The sequence below is a fragment of the Herpailurus yagouaroundi genome, unplaced genomic scaffold (genome assembly GCF_014898765.1).
Source record: "Herpailurus yagouaroundi ecotype Mexico unplaced genomic scaffold, PumYag 166, whole genome shotgun sequence".
NCBI lineage: Eukaryota > Metazoa > Chordata > Mammalia > Carnivora > Felidae > Herpailurus > Herpailurus yagouaroundi.
Window position 1 is genome coordinate 6,613,582 of NW_024412407.1, and position 21,358 is coordinate 6,634,939.

Sequence of the window (21,358 nt, forward strand, 5' to 3'; positions counted from 1 at the left end):
AGAAAATCCTTACTATCATTATAAAACAATTGTTTCAATCCAAGGAAAAAAGAAAATTTCAAACTTTCAGTAACAACATCTATATAACAGACCACTGTGATATATTATGGAAGGAAAAGGTGATCAAGATCCGTGTGAACTAAATTATGACATAGGGTTGGAGAGTTGATATATCTCTGAGGTAAGACTGTGAAGGTGTATTGCTGGCATTGTCAGCTGAAAGCAACATTCATTCCTAATCATTCACTCCTTCTTATGATCTTTACTAGGAGATATCAAGAAAAAGCATTTGCTAGGTCAATAGCTGCATATCAGGAACCAAGGAATGGCTTAACCTGGTTAAGGTTTTTTTGTTTTGTTTTGTTTTACATTTATTTATTTATTTTTGAGAGACAGGGAGAGAGCACAAGTAGGGGAGGGGCAGAGAGAGAGAGGGAGACACAGAATCCGAAGCAGTCTCCAGGCTCTGAGCTGTCAGCACAGAGCGCGATGCAGGGCTCGAACTCACAAACCCTGAGATCATGACCTGAGCCAAAGTCGAAGTCAGATGCTTAACCAACAGAGCCACCCAGGCGCCCCACACCTGGTTATGTTTTTGGTGATCCATTTTCATTTTCGAGATCTATCACACAGGCCACAAAAGACAGTTGAATGGGGATGTGGTGGGAATCACCACCCCTGCATCTTTAAAGTTCTTGGTGGTGGCACTAATCTTTGTATTCCTTCCAGGAGTGTGACATTGCCTTTGATTTACTGTTTTCCTAGTGGCTTCCATTTTGCCTTTCCCAGAAAAATAGCCTTCACTCCACAGGTCAGGGAACCAGTGTGAGGATTCTGCCAGCTGCTGACTGTGCATTTTAGAAATGGAGTAATAACCACGGGATAGTTTTTGGTGACCCATTGCACCCTCTGAGAATAGAATCTGAGCTAAAACTCCATTGATTACCTAACCTCTATAAGCCCCTTTTCTGACTGGTGGACCATAGTGACATTTTGAGTCTCCTGGAAGTTGTGTCAGTTCAGGGTTAGTGTCCGGTAGTCTCTGAAAGATCTAATTATTTCCTTTTCCCTAGTGCACAGTTACTCTGATAAAAGGCCATAGTTACCTTTGGGGAAGGCTGGGATAAGGATTAATAGTATAGTATATATTTTAAGACATTTTTGAGGATTGGCTCATAGGATTATCAAGGCTGAGAAGTCTCACAATCTGCTACCTGCAAACTGGAGACACGGGCAAGGTGGTGTATAATTCCAGTCTGAATCCGAAAGCCTGAGAACTGGAGCACCAATGATAGAAGTTGCAATCCGAAGGCAGGAGAAAACCGATGCCACAGCTCAAGCGGACAGAGTGAATTCTCCTTTCTTCTACATTTTTATTCTTTTTAGGCCCTCAACAAATTGATACACACCCACGTTGGGAAGAGTAGTCTTCTTTACTCAGTCCAGCTATTCTAATGTTAATCCCTTCTAGAGACACTCTCACAGATACACCTAGAAATACAAACATTTGGGCATCCTGTGACCCCATCAAATTGACACATAAAATCAACCATCATATTTCCATTGCCCCTTATTGCCCTACTGGCTCAGGTTACTCCAGCAAGCCTCTCACATCCAGATATTTCAAGGCAAATGGTAGGCATACTTCTTTAGGAACATATAAATATGACAAGCTCCCCACAAAAGTTACGACGGTAGCATCATCAGTTCCACCATCTGTGAGCATCTGATCAGGGATGTATCCACTTGCCTCCCCCCTTCTAAATACACTCCCCAAAACCTACTGGGAATTTTCTTGGGACCTCCCTCCTTACTCTTCTTGGTGTGATGGTGGAGGAAGCTGCCCTGTCTTCTATGAGAAGGGAGGGGAAAGCCACAAATCTTTTCTAAGCCATCACAACTCTGATAATTTTTTCTTCTCCCCTCCCCAGTCTTTTGCTTTTTGAACTGGGAAACGTGGAGTAGATAGTCAAGTGTGGGAAAACTAGTTTGTCTGCATCTTATTGAACCTGGAGGGAGTATCTGACTCCCAAATGTGGCTAGCTCTTTGGTGTTATCTCTTTTGAACATGAGGATTTCAGTACCTCTCTGCCTCACTAAAGGCCCTAGGCATCAATTCTTGAGCAACAGAGATAGCTCCACTCAATATTAGTTACATTTACATTTGTTTTCCTGAAATGATACACAAATAGGTGGAAACACTGGTTACCTCTGGAAAAGGAAATTTAGAGGCTGGAGACATAATTACCTGTCTATATTACCTATTTAAAAATAAAGTAATCTTAAAAGGGGAGAATGGGAGACTTGCTTCTAAATTTGCTGTGCCTAAATAGTTTCTGGACAGTGGTTAAGGCTAACAGCCTAATGGAAGTGGACTGAGGTATGCATTTTCCTGGGGCAGGTCATCATGCAGGTAAAAAAGTTAAGCTTGGAGTAGTGGATCTAAGGATCTGTGAGATTAGAGCAAGAGTATGAGGGCCAAATATTTTGGACATTTCTGGGGACTAGGGTGAGGCCAGAGAGAATTTCTGGAATGCAGTAGAAGTGACTTTCTGAATATATTAGTATTCATGGTTGACATAATGAATCTGCATATTGGCATGTCCTGTGTAGTCATTCACTCAATAACAAGAATAGAGTGTCACAAGGACAGGGAGTTTTGGCTCTTGCTTACTGATGCATCCCTGGCATTTAGAACATTGCCTGGCAAATTACAGACATTCTAAGTCTATTTGTGGAATGAATAAATGAATGGGGATAAGACAGATAACACTAACATCCAGAATCATAATGTCGTCCATGAATACTAATTCTGAAAAATGCCGTGCACTTCCTGTCAGTGGAAGAGCTCCCTTCAGCCACTCTACATCCCTGCCTTCCAATAAGGTATGGGAAGGTCTGGAGGAAAGAAAAGGGGAAAGAAGCTGCTAAGCTGCTTAGGGTGAGAGTAACTGGAGTAGGGACTAGAGCGAGCAGCCCCAAGGCTGGGATGCACTATTATGAATTCCCCTCCAGTTTTTGGTTTCATACTCTTGCTCTAATCTCAAGGTACTACTGAACAGAGTCCTAAATTTGTAAGAATAGGGGTGGGGGCTGGGAGTACAGATCTGCTCCTAATTTGCATGTCTACATCCAATTTAGAAAATACACAAAGATCTCTCTCCTCTCCAGCTCAGATGTCTTGCTCTAGACCATGTTAAAAAGTTTCTATTAATTTCTGATTTTTGCTCGTCTGGTTATGTAAGGCATTGTTGGATATGAAGAAACAGACCCTCTTCCACTTTTAGGAATTTATCATACAGAAATCATTGTTCAGCTATGTCAAGGATATGTGTACAAGATGTTCACTTACTTATAACAATGAAAATTTAGAAACCCAATTATCCAACAACAGGAGAATGGTTCAATAAATTATGATCCATCTGTGGCAATATGTAGAATGGTGGTTAAAAACATTGGCTCTGGAGTTAGAATGTCTGGATTCAAATCCTGGCTCTGCTGTTTACTAGTTGAGTGGCTAAATCTCAATTTCCATATCTATAAAATGGAGATATTCTAGTCTCTACCTAATATAGTCATTCTGTGACTTTGAATAAATTATTTAATCTGCTTGATCTCACTTTGCCACCAGTAAAATAAAAGTGGTAATATCTGTCTCCCTGGAAATAAACTAATCACCATGTAAATTGCTGAGTTTAATGTCTGACATAAGTAATAATAATAATACCTCACATTTATTGCACCATTGTAATGTGTCAGGCATTGTTCACTTTATTTATTATTTTTTAAACTACATTTTCTTGTCTTTTTTTTAATGTTTATTTATTTTTGAGAAAGAGAGAAATACAGAACATAAGTAGGGGAGGGGCAGAGAGAGAAGGAGACACAGAATCCAAAGCAGGCTCTAGGCTCTGAGCTGTCAGCACAGAGCCCGACGATGCGGGGCTCAAACTCACGAACTATGAGATCATGACCTGAGCCCAAATCAAGAGTCCAAAGCTCAACTGGCTGATCCACCCAGGTGCCCCCAATGAATACATTGTTAAATCACATAATAAGGACTACAGAGAAGGATGATCCAGAGTTGGTTAATTCAACAACTCATTAACTTCATTAGAAGCTTAGGTGTCTTCTAAATCTTTCTGCTCTGCCATCCTCACTTGGTGTTGGTTTATCTTTTTAGTCTGGATGCTCCATGCTTCCAAGATGGCTGACAAAATCCTGAACATCACACATTCAGAGGAGCAGGAAATGTCCCTGTGCTTATGTCCCTTGAAAGAGTGAGGACAGGGGTGCCTGGGTGGCTCAGTTGGTTGAGCATCCGACTTCAGCTCGGGTCATGAACTCCCATTCACAAGTTTGAGCCCTGCATCAGACTCTGTACTGACAGTTTTGAGCCTGGAGCCTGCTTTGGATTCTGTCTCCCTCTCTCTCTGCCCCTTTCTGCTTGCCCTCTGTCTCTCTCTTTCTCTCAAAAATAAATAAACATTTAAAAAAATTTTTTTAAAAAGAGTGAGGATAATCTTCCCAGAAGCCTACCAGGAGATTAGCCTCCCAAATATTTTACTGGATTTTCATCATACTCTTATACTTAAAGTAATGCTTGGCAAGGGAAATAGGATCACCATGATAGGTATGGACTAATTAAGACTGACCCCCTGTAGCTACCCAGCTACCCTTGGGGCATTTGAAAAGGGGAAACAAAATTAGGAATCTATTAGAATAAAGGGGAGAAATGTTGTTTACATTTTTGTTTGATTCTTTCCCTTTGAGTGTGGACTGGACCTATTGACCTTTTCCTAATGAATATAATACAGGAAAAATGATTGGATGTCACTTGCATGATTAGGTTATAAGAGACTTCACCTTCCATGTGGCTGGCATTTTCTCTGTCTGGCTTTTCTTGTGTGCTTCAATGAAGCAAAGTGGAAAGGCTCATGTGGCAAGGAATAGAGGTCAGCCTTTTGCATTACTAGGGAGGAACCAAGGCCTCAGTCCAAACATATAAACATTCATGACACTAAATAAATATCCAGTATGCTGGATGGCTTCCTTTTGCCCTTAAAAATCCATTCTCCACCCTGCTCTGTGCTCCCAGGGAATAATCTGTAAGTTCTCCACCATGGGCTTCCTTGCCATCTTACTTCCATTTGGATTCTACCAAGAGGGCCACTGTCTGAAGATGAGAGGTAGAACAGAGGATGAGGCCTGGGTACTTATTCTCCCAGCAACTTCTCTGTGAATGTGACCTTATTGGAAACAGGGTCTTTGCAGATGTAATCAAGTTAAGATGAAGCCATACTGGACTAGGGTGTGCACTTATCCAATGACTGGTGTCTTTTTGTAAGAAGAGGGGAATTTGGACACAGACATATAGGGAGATGGGCAGGTGATAATGAAATATTGTGTCTATAAGCTAAGGAATGCCAGGGATTGCCAGTAACCACCACCAGAAGGAGAGAAGCATGGAACAGATTCTCCCTCAGAGCCTCCAGGAGTAATCAATCCTGCTGATACCTTGATTTTGGACTTCTAGCATTCGAAACTGAGAGAGAATAGATTTCTGTTGTTTTAAACTACCCAGTTTGTGAAGGTGGTGGTACTTTGTTATGGCAACCCTAAAAAACAAATACATTAATCAGTCTTTTTTTTTTTTTTGGCATAATGTTAGAAAACCATAACTCTGTGCTGAATGGCTGTTACCATTTTAATGTTTTTTTTCCTGATTATGATAGTAATACATGCTATTAAAAAATAGAAAGATTCAAAGAAAAATAACGATTAGGAAATCACATCCATAATACTTTCGCGGTTATCATTTTGGTATTTTCCATTTATCCCTTGCCAAAATGTGGCTTTATGTAGCTTTTTATATGATATATAGAATTCTTCATCCTGATTTTTCACTTAAAATTATAGGTAAATGGGTATTCATGGAGTGAGCAACATAAAATGCCATTATATAGGTGTTCCATGTTTTACTTAACAGTTTGTTTTTTTGAATAATTGTTTTGTTTAGGTTCTTTTTGTTTTGTTATTGGAAACAATCTGTGATGCAGGGTATGATGAGATGAAAGTCTTATTTCCAGAAGGGGACTTAATCTAGCTATTGATGATTGGTGTAGATTAGAGAAGTGCTTGTTAACAAAGATGTCCCAAAGTCAGAGACCAGCCTCTCCTCACTAATCCAGAAATGACAGCAAAACAAAGATTTAGGGTAGGAGTGGAGTGGGTCTTCCAGGAACAGTCCGTAAGTTACATACCAGGGAGAGCTGACCCTGAAGTTGCCAGGTTACTCAGGATGCTTGGAACAAGATCTGTAGGGACACTTCCTGGACATGTGCCCTTTGTTCACTCTTTTAATAAATCCCAGCTGCTTCTGATCCTCTTTGAGCTGTCACTTGGGGAGTTACTGTAGGCATCTTTCTAACTAACCTCTTGAGACTTATTTAGAGTAAAAGCAAACCTGAGACTGACCTTAAATTGATCTAAAGTAAAGCTTCCTATGGGGATTTCCACACTGGGAACTACAGGGAATCTCTAAGTAGCAAATGCTAATGAGGCCCTGACAGTCTCAGCTCAACTCTACTTTCTTCTCCCCTAAGGCCTATTACCACAGACACCAGAGAAGAAGGGAGAATGAGGGGTTCAGCCTGGGCAGAGACTGGCTGGAACCCAAGTGCCTCCTCAGAGTATGCTCAACACTATTACCAGGCTTCCCCAGGTAGCAAAAGTTTGGAAGTTCAAAGTCATTTCTATTGGCCTAACTGGGATGTGCTGGGAAATGCTCTGTGTTATAATTACTGCTGCCTACTATAATAGTAGGCTTTTGCTTGAGATTACTAAATCTGGAAGAATATCCATTATTTGTATCTTTCTTTGATTTACTTCAGAAAGTGAAGCATGGCAAAGTCATGCCCTGAACAAAGAACCTTTGTAATGAGATTGGAAAACTTTCAAGCAGAATGGGCTCCTCCCTGAAAGGCTGAGTCACAGGGAAGTTACCCAGGTACCCAATCTATGGAAACCCCTTCTTCTTACCCTAGAACTAGAAAATGTTCAGATCATTTCCTCATTCTTTCATTCAAAACATATATTCAGTCTACTGTGTGCCAATGCTGTGCATTATGGGAGACAGATGAATAAAATACAGTTTTGCATTAAGATAGGTAAAAGTCTGGCAGGAAAGAGAAGTCATTAAAAACAATCACTATAAGAGTACCACATATTAAGTACCACAAGTGAGGCACAAACAGAAATTAGAAGATGTTCAGCCATGAGACATTATACTCAATTTCTGACTAGAGAAATAAGGAGAGGCTTCAGAGAGGACTGGGCATTTAACTTGAAACTTAAATTTTTCAAATATTCTATCCTTTCTTTACCCATGGCAACTGTCCTGGCTCAGATCTTTATTATATCATTTATTTATCCATTCACTCACTCATTTTTGTTTAAAATCTACAAAGTACCAGGGTTAAGGCCAGGTATTGGGATACAACAGTGAACAACAGAAATGGCTCTTGCCTTCATGGAGCTTACACTCTACTTGAGGAGATAAGTAAACAGAAAAATAAGAATTATGACAGAATTCAACAAAGGGCTAGTTAGGGAATAGCAAGGGGACCAGCTTTAAAGAGGAGGGTCAGAGAAGGCTAATCTGAGAAAATGATACATAAACAAAGACATAAGGGATGGGAATGAGCTAGTCATGGAAGAAATTAAGGCAAGAGCATTCTAGAGATGTAATAACATATGGAGAGGCGTGAAATAGGGAAGAGCTTGGAAAGTTTAAGTTTCTGAAATAAGACTCATGTGGCTGGAATATAGTGAAAGAAGAAGAAACCAGAGTGAAATGAGATTGGAGAGATCAGAGGGCAGAGGGAGGGTAATACGTAGCCTTGAATGGTATTATTAGGAATTCAAATTTTATTCTAAATGCAATATAAAGTCATTGTTAAGTGAATAGCCAATGCAAATTGATTTATATTATAAGATGGCTCTTGCTGCAGTGAAGAAAACTGATAGGAAGATAAGAGTAAAAGGGAGAAGACCAATTAAGAGACTCCTGGAGCCTGGGCAAGAAGTGATGGTATCTTGGACAAGGTGGCAGAGAGAAAATGTATGAATTCTGTATGTACTTTGACAACAGATTCAATAGGATTTCCCAATGGATTAGATGTTGAGAGTGAGGAAAATGGAGGCATCACAGATGACTCCTAGGTTTCTAGAATGAGCAATTGCATACACTAGTTTAATAGACTTATTACTCTCTCCTTGAAATAGGATAATAATTCCTATCCATTGTTCATATGACTATACAGTTTTACCCATTGAATCTGGACTTGATCGTGTGACTTTCTTTGACCAATAGAATTTAGGCAGAAGTGGGGCACCTGGGTGGCTCAGTCAGTTAAGTGTCCAACTTCAGCTCAGATCATGATCTCACAGTCTGTGAGTTCGAGCCCCGCGTCAGGCTCTGTGCTGATAGCTTGGAACCTGGAGCCTGCTTCAGATTCTGTGTCTCCCTCTCTCTCTGCCCCTCCCCTGCTCATGCTCTGTCTCTCTGTTTCAAAAATAAATAAAAACATTTAAAAAAATAATTTAGGCAGAAGTGAGAGTATTCTAGTTACCCTCAAGGTCATCTCATACTTGCAGAAGAGCTTCTGGCTCCCAATGACAGTGTCTTCATTCTAAGCCAAAAGTAGGGAGAGGAGAGAAAACAAGGGGAAAAATGCAGCAGAGTTAGTCCCTACCCCTTTTAAAGGAAGTTCCACCCAGAAACATCTGCTTATATTTATCTCACAGGCCAGGACTTAGTCAAATGACCATCTATATGCAGGGAAGCCTTAAAAAATTTTGGGTTTTTTTCAGCTGAGTAAATTGCTACACTAAATGAAACTAGGATTTTCTTAAAAATAATAAGGGTGAGGGGCTCCTGGGTGGCTCAGTCAGTTAAGTGTCCAACTTTGGCTCAGGTCATGATCTCTCAGTTCATGAGTTCAAACCCAGCGTCGTGCTCTGTGCTGACAGCTCAGAGCCTGGAGCCTGCTTCAAATTCTGTATCTCCCTATCTGCTCTGCCCCTGCTCACACTCTCTCTCACACACACAAAAATAAATAAACGTTAAAAAAAATAAAACATAATAACAAGGGTGAGAATGAATATGGGTAGGTGTCTGGCTCTGTCACAAGAAGATCATGAGAAAGAATTAGCAGCTTGTTGGTTGCAACCTCCTTGAGAGCTTCCTGGATGTAATCTGAGACCAGCTCCTAAGCTGAGGACAAGGGGAAACTGAAAAAGAGGCAGGCCACTCAAGATTGTTAGGTGGCAGGCTTAAAAAAGCAAAGCAGTTTACACATGAGGCTTGTCTTGGGTGGCCACAAGATGAGTAGATCTCCATTAACACCTGCCAAATCTTAAAAGTTTATATAGAAGCCTTAACTGGGTTCAGTCACATTTACCATCCAAATGGCCTCAACACCACATCACTATCTCGAGGCTATGTCCTTGGAGCAGCTTCTGGGATCAGGGAAGGCAAGCAAAATACACACTCTAAGACTAGAGGAGGGGGTAAGGAGCTTCTGATTACCAGAGTCTAGCTCATGGGTCAGCTAGAAGTTATGTCCTCTTGATGACCTCCCCCAACAGAGCTGAGAGACTGAATAAAAATTAGGATAAATAAGAGACCATCTGCATTGTTGGAGGCTTTCATGAGAACATTTTCAGAGGAATTGAGATAGAAGCCAGATTGCAATGGACTAAAGAAAGAAACACGCAAGTAGAGACAACTTATACAGACAACTTTTCTTATAAGGGAAATTCCTTTGCAAACTGAAAGGAATCACTGGAGGAAATTGAGGTAGTAATAACTGGAAGGAAAGTGAGGTCAATTGAGAACTTTTCCAAAATTATAGATACTAGATCATGGCCATTTCTAGGCATAATACTATATTCTTCAGTTTCTTCTGTCCTATCCACAATGTCTAACTTTCAACCAAAAATTAGGAGTCATTTAAAAAAAAAAAAGACAAAAACAAAAAAAGTTAACCAGATGTTTACCTTATCAAAAAGGGAATTTAAAATAATTCTGATTAATATGTGAAAGGCTATGATAGAAAATATGGCTAATATACATCAAAAGTTGGGTAATTTCAGTTGGCAGCAATGGGAACTATGGGAAAAAGACAAATGAAATACTAAAAATAAAAACAACTTATAGTAACAGTAATGAAGAATGCCTCCAATAGGCTCGTAAGTAGATTCCACATAGCCAAGGGGAGGAAATCAGTGAACTGGAAGATAGGTCAATAGAAATTACACAACTATAACACAAAAACTAATAAGAATGAAAAAACTCCAAATAGTCAAGAGATATGTGAAAATTTCAAACAGCCTAACATACATGTAAATAGAAATTTAGAAGATGAGAGAGCAAGGTAGGAAAAATGTGAACAAACAATAGGTGAGAACTTTCAAAGAAATAATGAAAGATGTCAAATCACAGATCCAAAATGCTCAGAGAATCACAGCAGAATAAATTCCAACACCCACACACACACACAATTAGACATATCATATTTAAATGTGAAAATAAAAGATTATCTTGAAGGCAGCTAGAGAAAAAGAAAAAGACACATTTTATGCAGAGGAACAAAAGATTAAAATCACAGCATACTTCTCATCAGAAACTAAGACAACAGAGTAACATACTTAAAGTGCTGAAAGAAAAAAAACTGTTAATACAGAATTCTATATAAAGTGAAAATATCCTTCAAAACAAACTAGAAATACAAATCTTTCTTAGTGTAGGATGGGGTTACTTCCCAATAAACCTATTGTAAGTTGAATATATCATAAGTTGAAAACCCACTTAATACATCTAATCCGCGAAACATCATATTTTAGCCTAGCCTACCTTAAAGGTGTTCAGAACACTTACATTAGCCTATCATTGGGCAAAATCTTTTTATTTATTTATTTATTTTTTTAATATTTTTATTTATTCATTTTAAAATTTCCATCCAAGTTAGCATATAGTGCAATAATGATTCCAGGAGTAGATTCCAGTGATTCATCCCCTGTGTATAACACCCAGTGCTCATCCCCACAAGTGTCTTCCTTAATGCCGCTTATCCATTTAGCCCATCCCCCACCCTCAAGCCCTCCATCAATCCTCAGTTTGTAGTCTGTATTTAAGAGTCTCTTATGTTTTGTTCCCCTCCTTGTTTTATATTATTTTTGCTTCCCTTCCCTTCTGTTAATGTATTTTGTATCTTAAATTCTTCATATGAATGAAGTCATATGATATTTGTCTTTCTCTAATTTCACTTAGCATAACACCCTCCAGTTCCATCCACATAGTTGCAAATGGCAAGATTTCATTCTTTTTGATTGCTGGGTAATACTTCATTGTGTGTGTGTGTGTGTGTGTGTGTGTGTGTGTGTGTGTGTGTCTCACATCTTCTTTATCCATTCATCTGTCAATGGACATTTGGGCTCTCTCCATACTTTGGCTATTGTCTATAGCGCTGCTATAAACATTGGGGTGCATGTGCTCCTTTGAAACAGCACACCTGTGTCCTTTGGATAAATACCTAGTAGTGCAATTGCTGGGTCATAGGGTAGTTCTATTTTTAATTTTTTGAGGAACCTCCATACTGTTTTCCAGAGTGGCTGCTCTAGCTTGCATTCCCAACAACAGTCAAAAGGGATCCTCTTTCTCCACATCTTCACCAACATCTCTTGTTGCCTGAGTTTTTAATTTTAGCCGTTCTGACTGGTGTGAGGTAGTACCTCATTGTGGTTTTAATTTGTATTTCCCTGATGATGAGTGATGTAGAGCATTTTTTCATGTGTCAGTTGGCCATCTGGATGTCTTCTTTGGAGATGTGTCTATTCATGTGTTTTGCCCATTTCTTCAATGGATTATTTGTTTTTTGGGTGTTGAGTTGGATAAGGTCTTTATAGCTTTTGGATGGTAACTCTTTATCTGATATGTCGTTTGCAAATATCTTCTCCCATTCCGTTGGTTGCCTTTTAATTTTGCTGATTGTTTCCTTCGTTGTGCAGGAGGTTTTTATTTTGATGAGGTCCCAATAGTTCATTTTTGCTTTTGTTTCCTTGCCTCCAGAGACATGTTGAGTAAGAAGTTGCTGCAGCCAAGGTCAAAGAGGTTTTTGTCTGCTTTATCCTCGAGGATTTTGATGGTGCCCTGTCTTATGCTTAGGTCTTTCATCCATTTTGAGTTAATTTTTGTGTATGGTGTAAGAAAGTGGTCCAGGTTCATTTTTCTGCATGTTGCTGTCCAGTTTTCCCAGCCCCGTTTGCTGAAAAGACTGTTCGATTGGGTATTCTTTCCTGCTTGTCAAAGATGAGTTGACCATATAGTTGTGGGTCCATTTCTGAGTTCTCTATTCTGTTCCAGTGATCTGAGTGTCTATTTTTGTGCCAGTACCGTACCATCTTGATGATTAAAGCTTTGTAATACATCTTGAAATCTGGGATTGTGATGCCTCCAGCTTTGGTTTTCTTTTTTAGGATTACTTTGGCTACTCAGCCAATCCGTTCCATACAAATTTTAGGATTGTTTGCTCTAGCTCTGTGAAGAATGCTGGTGTTATTTTGATAGGGATTGCATTGAATATGTAGATTGCTTTGGGTAGTGTCAACATTTTAACAATATTGTTCTTCCAATCCAGGAGCATGGGATATTTTTCAATTTTTTTGTGTCTTCTTCAATTTCTTTCATAAGTTTTCTATAGTTTTCAGTGTGTAGATTTTTCACTTCTTTGGTTAGGTTCATTTCTAGGTATTTTATGGGTTTTGGTGCAATTGTAAATGGGATCGATTCCTTGATTTCTCTTTCTGCTGCTTCATTATTGGTGTCTAGAAATGCAACAAATTTCTGTGCATTGATTTTATATCCTGCGACTTTGCTGAGTTCATGGATCAGTTTTAGCAGGGTTTTTTTTTTTGTTTTGTTTTTGTTTTTGTTTTCCATATAGAATATCATGTTGTCTGTGAAGAGTGAAAGTTTTACTTCCTCCTTGTTGATTTGGATGCCTTTTATTCCTTTGTGTTGTCTGCTTACTGAGGCTAGAACTTCCAATACTATGTTAAATAACAGTGGCAAGAGTGGACATCCCTGTCATGTTCCTTACCTTCGGGGGAAAGTTCTCAGTTTTTCCCCATTGAGGATGATATTACCGGTGGGTCTTTCATATTTGGCTTTTATGATCTTGAGGTATGATCCTTCTATCCCTACTTTCTTGAGGGTTTTCATCAAGAAAGGATGTTGTATTTTGTCAAATGCTTTCTCTGCATCTATTGAGAGGATCATGTGGTTCTTGTCCTTTCTTTTGATGTGATGTATCACATTGATTTTTTTGCAGATATTGAACCAGCCCTGCATCCCAGGTATAAATCCCACTTGGTTGTGGTGAATAGCTCTTCTAATGCATTGTTGGATCTAGTTGGCTAGTATCTTGTTGAGGATTTTTGCATCCATGTTCATCAGGGAAATTGCTCTATGGTTCTCCTTTTTAGTGGGGTCTTTGGTTTTGGAATCAAGGTAATGCTGACTTCATAGAATGAGTTTGGAACTTTTCCTTCCATTTCTATTTTTTGGAACAGCTTCAAAAAATAGGTGTTAACTCTTCTTTAAATGTTTCATAGAATTCCCCTGGAAGGCCATCCAGCCCTGGACTCTTGGTTTTTGGGAGATTTTTTTTACTACTAATTCAATTTCTTTAGTGGTTATGGGTGTGTTCAAATTTTCTATTTCTTCTTGTTTCATTTTTGTTAGTTTATATGTTTCTAGGAATTTGTCCATTTCTTCCAGATTGCCCAATTTATTGGTGTATAATTGTTCATAGTATTCTCTTATTATTGTTTGTATTTCTGCAGTGTTGGTTGTGATCTCTCCTCTTTCATTCTTGATTTTATTAATTTTGGTCCTTTTTCTTTTTGATCAAACTGGCCAAGGTTTATCAATTTTGTTAATTCTTTCAAAGAACCATCTTCTGGTTTCATTGATCTGTTCTACTGGTTTTGTGTGTGTGTGTGTGTGTGTGTGTGTGTGTGTGTGTGTGTGTGTATGTTGTTTTATTTTGGTTTGTTTGTTTTTGGTTTCAATAGCATTGATTTCTGCTCTAATCTTTATTTCCCATCTTCTTCTATCTTTGGGTTTTATTTGCTGGTTTTTTTCCAGCTCTTTAAGGTGTAGGTTGGGTTGTATATCTGAGATCTTTCTTCCTTCTTTAGGAAGGCCTGGATTGCTATATACTTCCTTCTTTTGACCATCTTTGCTATATCCCAGAGGTTTGGGGCTGTGGTGTTATCATTTTCATTGACTTCCATATACTTTTTAAGTTCCTCTTTAACTTCTTGGTTAGCCCATTCATTCTTTAGTCACCTAGGATGTTCTTTAGTCTCCAAGTATTTGTTGTCTTTCCAAATTTTTTCTTGTGGCTGATTTTGAGTTTCATAGTGTTGTGGTCTGAAAATATGCACGGTATGATCTCAATCTTTTTGTGCTTTTGAGGGCTGATTTGTGTCCCAGTATGTGATCTATTCTGGAGAATGTTCCATGTGCACTTGAGAAGAATGTATATTCTGCTGCTTTAGGATGAAATGTTCTGAATATATCTGTTAAGTCCATCTGGTCTAGTGTGTTTCAAATCCATTGTTTCCTTACTGATTTTATGTTTAGATTATCTGCCCATTGTTGTAAGTGGGTGTTGAAGTCTCCTACTATTAAGGTATTATTATCAATGAGTTTCTGTATGTTTGTGATTAATTGATTTATATATTTGGGTGCTATCACATTTGGAGCATAAATGTTTACAATTGTTAGATATTCTTGATGAATAGACCCCTTAATTATGATATAATGCCCTTCTTCATCTCTTGTTAGTCTTTATCTTAAAATCTAGATTGTCTGATACAAGTATGACTACTCTGGCTTTCTTTTGGCAACCATTAGCATGATTGATTGTTCCCCTTACTTTCGGTCTGAAGGTGTCTTTAGGTCTCAAATGGGTCTCTTGTAAACAGAATAGATGAATCTTGTTTTCTTATCCATTCTGTTACCCTGTGTCTTTTGATTGGAGTGTTTAGTCCATTGACATTTAGAATGAGCACTGAAAGATATGAATTTATTGCCATTGTGTTGCCTGTAGAATTGAAATTTCTGGTGTTGTTCTCTGGTCCTTTCTAGTCTTTGTTGCTTTTGGTCTTTTTTTTTTTTTTTTTTTTTTTTTTTTTCATCTTTCCTCCTCTCATACAATCTCCCTTAAAATTTCTTGCAGGGTTGGTTTAGTGGACACATACTCCTTTAGTTTTTGTTTGGGAAACTTTTTGTCTCTCCTTCTAGTTTGAATGACAGCCTTACTGGATAAAGAATTCTTGGCTGCATATTTTTCTGATTTAGCAGATTGAGTATAACCTGCCACTCCTTTCTGGCCTGCCACGTTTCTATAGATAGGTCTGCTGTGATCCTGATCTGTCTTCCCTTGTAGGTTAAGGACTTTTTTTCCCCTTGCTGCTTATATCATTCTTTCCTTGCCTGAGTATTTTGTGAATTTGACTATGATATGCCTTGTTGATGTTCGGTTTTTGTTGAATCTAAAAGGAGTTCCCTGTGCTTCCTGGATTTTGGTGTCTGTGTCTTTCCCCAGGTTATGAAAGTTTTCTGCTATGATTTGCTCACATAACCCTTCTACCCCTTTTTCTCTCTCTTCATCTTCTGGGACCCCTATGATTCGGATGTTATTCCTTTTTAATGAGTCACTGAGTTCTCTAATTCTTATATCATGCTCTTTGCCTGAGTTTCCCTCCTTTTTTCTGTTTCATTTTTCTCCAGAAGTTTGTCCTCTGTATCACTGATTCACTGCTCTGTTTCATCCATACTTGCTGCTGTGGCATCTGTTTGAGATTTCATCTCAGTTATAGCATTTTTAACTTCATCTTGACTATATTTTACTTCTTTTATCTCCTCAGAAAGGGATTATATGCTTTTTTCAACACCAGCTAGTATTTTTTTTATTGTGATTCTAAATTCTGGTTCAGACATTTTGCTTGTATATGTCTTTATTAAGTCCCTAGCTGTCATTTCTACCTGTTCTTTCTTTTCGGGTGAATTCCTTCATTTTGTCATTTGAAGGAAGAAAAAGTATTAATAAAATTTAAAAAGTAAAAATTTAAAAATTTAAAATAACACACAAAAAATCAAATAAAGGATGCTAGATCCTAAGTGTTTTTTGGTCTGGTTGTTGAAAGAAGCTTCATAGAATAGAGAAAAAAGGTAAATAAAAGGAAAACATTTGAAAATTTTAAAAAATAAATACAATAAAATAAAATAAAATAAAATGATGAAAGTAAAATAGAATTTTAAAAATTTACAAAAAAGTAGTGGCGCCTGGGTTCCTCAGTCAGTTAAGCATCCACCTTGGGCTCAGGTCATGATCTCACAGTCTGTGCGTTCAAGCTCCACATCTGACTCTATGCTGACAGCTCAGAACCTGGAACCTGCTTCGGATTCTGTGTCTCCCTCTCTTTCTACCCCTCCCCCACTCACACTCTGTCTCTCTCTCTCAAAGATAAACATTAATTTTTTTTAATTTACAAAAAAATAAAATATATAGTAGAAAAATTAAAGAAAAATCTTTTTTTAAAAATGGAAAATAAAAATGGAACAGAATGAAATACAATTGAAATTACATCCAGTTTCTGCTATAAGTCAAACTGTGAAACACTTTATAGTCCATAAACTAAGCAGACGGAGAGACTTGTGGTGTTCCTCCAGAGGGTGGTTGGCCCAGTTGGGCGGGGTTCAGTGTAACAGCTCTGTTCTCCACTAGATGACGCTGCTTAGTTTACTGGGGTAGACCATTGTGGCACATGTAGGCACCTATGAGCATGCACAGGAGGGGTGAAAATGGCTTTACCCAGCTACCCAGTCTCTAGTATCAGAACTGTGCTTTTGCAGTCTGGCAATCAAGAACCCCTCCTTTGTCCCTGGCTTCCATCACTCCCTGATTCTAAACTTTTTTTTTTTTTTTTTTTTTTTTTACTTTATTTTTGGGACAGAGAGAGACAGAGCATGAACGGGGGAGGGGCAGAGAGAGAGGGAGACACAGAATCGGAAACAGGCTCCAGGCTCCGAGCCATCAGCCCAGAGCCTGACGCGGGGCTCGAACTCACGGACCGCGAGATCGTGACCTGGCTGAAGTCGGATGCTTAACCGACTGCGCCACCCAGGCGCCCCTCTAAACTGTCTTTGACCAAGTCGTCAGCCTGCCAGGCTGAGTTTTATCTCAGATGGAGTTATGTTTGCAAACCCCTCACTTCTGAGGGCCCTGTGGTTTTGACCTGCTCAAACCCTCTGGGGGAGGGTCTTGCTGAGCAACCCAGGAATATTCGTGCAACTGTGCTACTGCAGATGCCCAGAGACTGCAGCCTGGTGCCAACCTACTGCAGAAAAAGTTCATGCAATCATGTAGCAGCAGTGTTTCAGGGGTTACGGTAAATCACAACACATATCTGGCACCAGGCTTCACCCTTAACATCCTTATTCCAACACCAGTGAATGTGGCTGTTCTCCAGTGTCCACTGGGACCTTTGCCTGTGGGGAGGCCACACAGCCTCTACCAAATGTCCTCCCATTTGGGAGGGGAACCACCCCAAGCAGGGGAACCACCTCTTCCTGTGTGGCCTGAGGGCCCCTCAGACTTCACTGTCTGCTCCTGGGGATTTGTCCTTCCCACCAGAGCTCTGCCAGTTATTGAGCTTCAGACCCTACACTCCCCTGTTTATAAAGTCTTAATGGAATTTAAACCCCCTACTTTTTCCTTTCTCTCTTTTTTGTTCAGTCCTTTGTGGCTGTTTTCACTCTTTCTCTTTCTGACCAGCTGCTTTTGGTGGGGGAGTGCTTTTCCTGTACTCTCCTCCCGCTGTCTCTGTCCTCTCTCTGCAAGTAAAAACAGCTCCCTACCCCCTGCAGCTTCTGTCTCTCCCAGTTAACCCCTCCACACTGGGTACCTGCCAAGTTCTGTGGTTCAAGTTGTGCATATTGTTGTGTTAATCCTCAAATCAAGATGTACAAGATGGTTTGGTGTTGATCTATCTGCATTTCAGGGACAATAGAGGCAAAAACAACTTCCATGCTGCTCCACCATCTTGGCCCCTCCCCTCTCATTGGGCAAAATCATCTAACACAAAGCCAATTTTATAATCAAGTGTTGAATATATCGTGTAATTTATTGCATACTACACTGAAAGTGAAAAATAATGGTTGTCTGGGTATAGAATGGTTGTAAGTGTATCAGTTGTTTACCCTCATGATTGTATGGCTGACTAGGAGCTGCAGTTCACTGTCACACAAGAGTGTATCTTACTACATATGGCTAGCCTGGGAAAGGATCAAAATTCAAAGTATGATTTCTACTGAATGCATATCCTTTGCACACCATTTTTTTAGTGTTTATTTTTGAGAGAGAGAGAGAGAGAGAGAGAAAGAGAGAGAGAAAGAGCATGAGCATGGGAGGGGCAGAGACAGAGAGAGACATGGAATCCAAAGCAGGCTCCAGGCTCCAAGCTGTCAGCAAAGAACCTACAGGCTCGAATTCATGAACCACAAGATTATTATGTGAGCCCAAGTCAGATTCTTAACCAACTGAGCCACCCAGGTGCCCCTTCACACCATTCTTAAGTCAAAAAATCCTAAGTTGAACCATTTAAGTCAGGGACCACCTGTAAATATATTTTTCACAAAAACTAAAACAGAAATTGCCAGCTGACCTGCAGAACAAGAACTGTTAAAAGAAGTTCTTTAAGAGGCAGGGGGTACAATTCTGGAAAGATACTTGGATCCACAAAAATATGTTTGGAAATTATGAAGAGAAAAGTAAATATACACTTTTTCTGGTTTTTAATTATTTTATAAAATAATTTACTGTCTAAAGCAAAAATAGTAGCAATGTACTATGGGTTTAGAACATATGTAAAATTAAAATACAGAACAATAGCACAAAGAATAGGAAATTGGAATTAGGAGTAGATTGTTATAAAGCATGCATGAAGTGGCACAATACTATTTGAAGATGGACTGTAAATAACTAAATGTGCCTATTAAAAATCAAAATGTGGGGCATCTGGGTGACTCAGTTGGTTGAGTACAAGACTCTTGAGTTCAGCTCAGGTCATAATCCCAGTGTCATGGAATTGAGCCCTACCTCAGGCTCCACACTGAGCCTGCTTAAGATTCTCTGTCTCTGTCTCTGTCTCTCTTTCTGCCCCTCTCCCCAACTCATGCACTCTCTATCTCTCTCTCAAAAAGTAAACTAAAATAAAAATTATAAGGCAATCACTAAAAAAATTTTGTTATAAATGATAAGCCAATGGTGAAGATATAGAATTATAAAAAATATTCAATTAATCTATAATGAACAGAAAAAAAGGTAAAAACGTAAAAGTAATTAGTGATATGGTAGGTAGATTTTGATTCAATCATATCATTAATTAGGTGAAAATGGCCCAAATATACCTGTAGAAAGACAGATTGTTGGATGTAAAAGGATATATCATACAAACATTAATCAAAGACAGATGGAATAATATTATAATCAAATAAAGATCAATAAAAGGACAATTCACTAAAAGGACATAATAATCCTAAATGTGTATGTACCTAAGAAGTAGATTTCAGAATACATAAGGCAAAAATTATAAAACTAGAAGGAGAAAAGGACAAAGAGCTAGAATTGGAGAGATCTCAGTAATCAATTCAACAAGTAGATACCACAAAACATAACAGACCTGAGAGTGAAGCCTGGGAAGATGGCAGAGTAGGATCCTAAACTCATCTCATCCCATGGACACACCTAGATAATAGCCACATCAGTGTAAATAATCCAGAAAATGGACCAAAGACTGGCATAACATACTTTCCACAATTAATTGTAGTGAGGAGACCACAGAAAAAACTGTAAGAAAGGATAGTCCTAGTCAATCAGGAACCAAATTAAATGAGACTACCCACAAATGGGAAGGACACCACAAGAATGGAGAAACGAGAAGAACAAACCCTACACTAGACACCCCAGACATGGGGACCTGCACTGGGATGACAAGTCCCCGTAACATTTGATTTTGAAAAGCAGATGAACTTAACTTCATGAATTTTTACCTTCAGTGGGACTTAACACTGGGAACTTTAAAAATCAGTAGACTTGGGGGCGCCTGTGTAGCTCAGTCAGTTGAGAGTCCAACTATTGAATTTGGCTCCAGTCATGATTCCAGGGTCATGGAATCAAGCCCCACATCAGGCTTCATGCTGAGCATGGGATCCTGCTTGAGATTCTCTCCCTCTCTCTCTCTTTCTCCTCTCTTTACCTCTGCCCCTCTCCCCTGCTCACTTGCTCTCACACTCTCTCAGAAAGAAAGAAAGAAAGAAAGAAAGAAAGAAAGAAAGAAAGAAAGAAAAAGAAGAAATTATAAAAATCAGGAGACTTGGCTCTGAGAGAGCTGGAAGGCAATAAGAAACAGCCCCCACGCTTAATGAGATACCAAAACAAACTACCCCACTGAGATACAGCATAGAAGCAACATTTTGAAAAGCATCTGGGGTATACAGCAAAGACATTTACTTACATTTTTCAAAATATTCACTAAAGGGGCAGTGATATTTAGGAGACTTCTCCAAGAACAAAAGAGCTGGGAGGCATCATTTCTTTCCCCCATCTCATAGCCTAGATACCCAGTCACCTGTGGGAACCAGCATGAACACCTAATACCCCATTCCCAAGTTCTCCTGTGGATTTGTCCCACTCAACCCACCCCACATGATAGGAGTCCCTCCAAAGTGATGCTTGATATATCTATTCTGCAAGCAGCCCCCACAGTGACCAGAACCACTCCAAAGTGACTCTTGCACTGTGGAGAGGGGAAGATAACCACATACACTGGTTCAAATGCAGCCCCAGCAGTGGGCTAGGGGCAAACATCTGATCTGACTTCCAGCCCTGCCCACCAACAAAAACCTCATAGGAGACAGCACAAATAGAGAGCCCTATGGCTCAGGGTTGCTGCAAAAACCAATAGACAGACTGGGGCCAGACATCTGGTCTAGCTGCAGGTCCAGGCCACCAATCAAAGTCTCTCAAAGGACAGTGCAAGTAGAGCACCCTGCAGTTCAGTGGGGATGCAATTCTGGTAAATGGGCTGAGGGTAGGCTTCTGGTTTGACCCAACTACAAGCTTTGGGTGGCCCCAGATTGTCCCCTTAATAGTGTAGGGACCAAACACTGCCCACAACAGGCAAAGATGGCCATTACAACTCTGAAGGCGAAGTTGGCTCA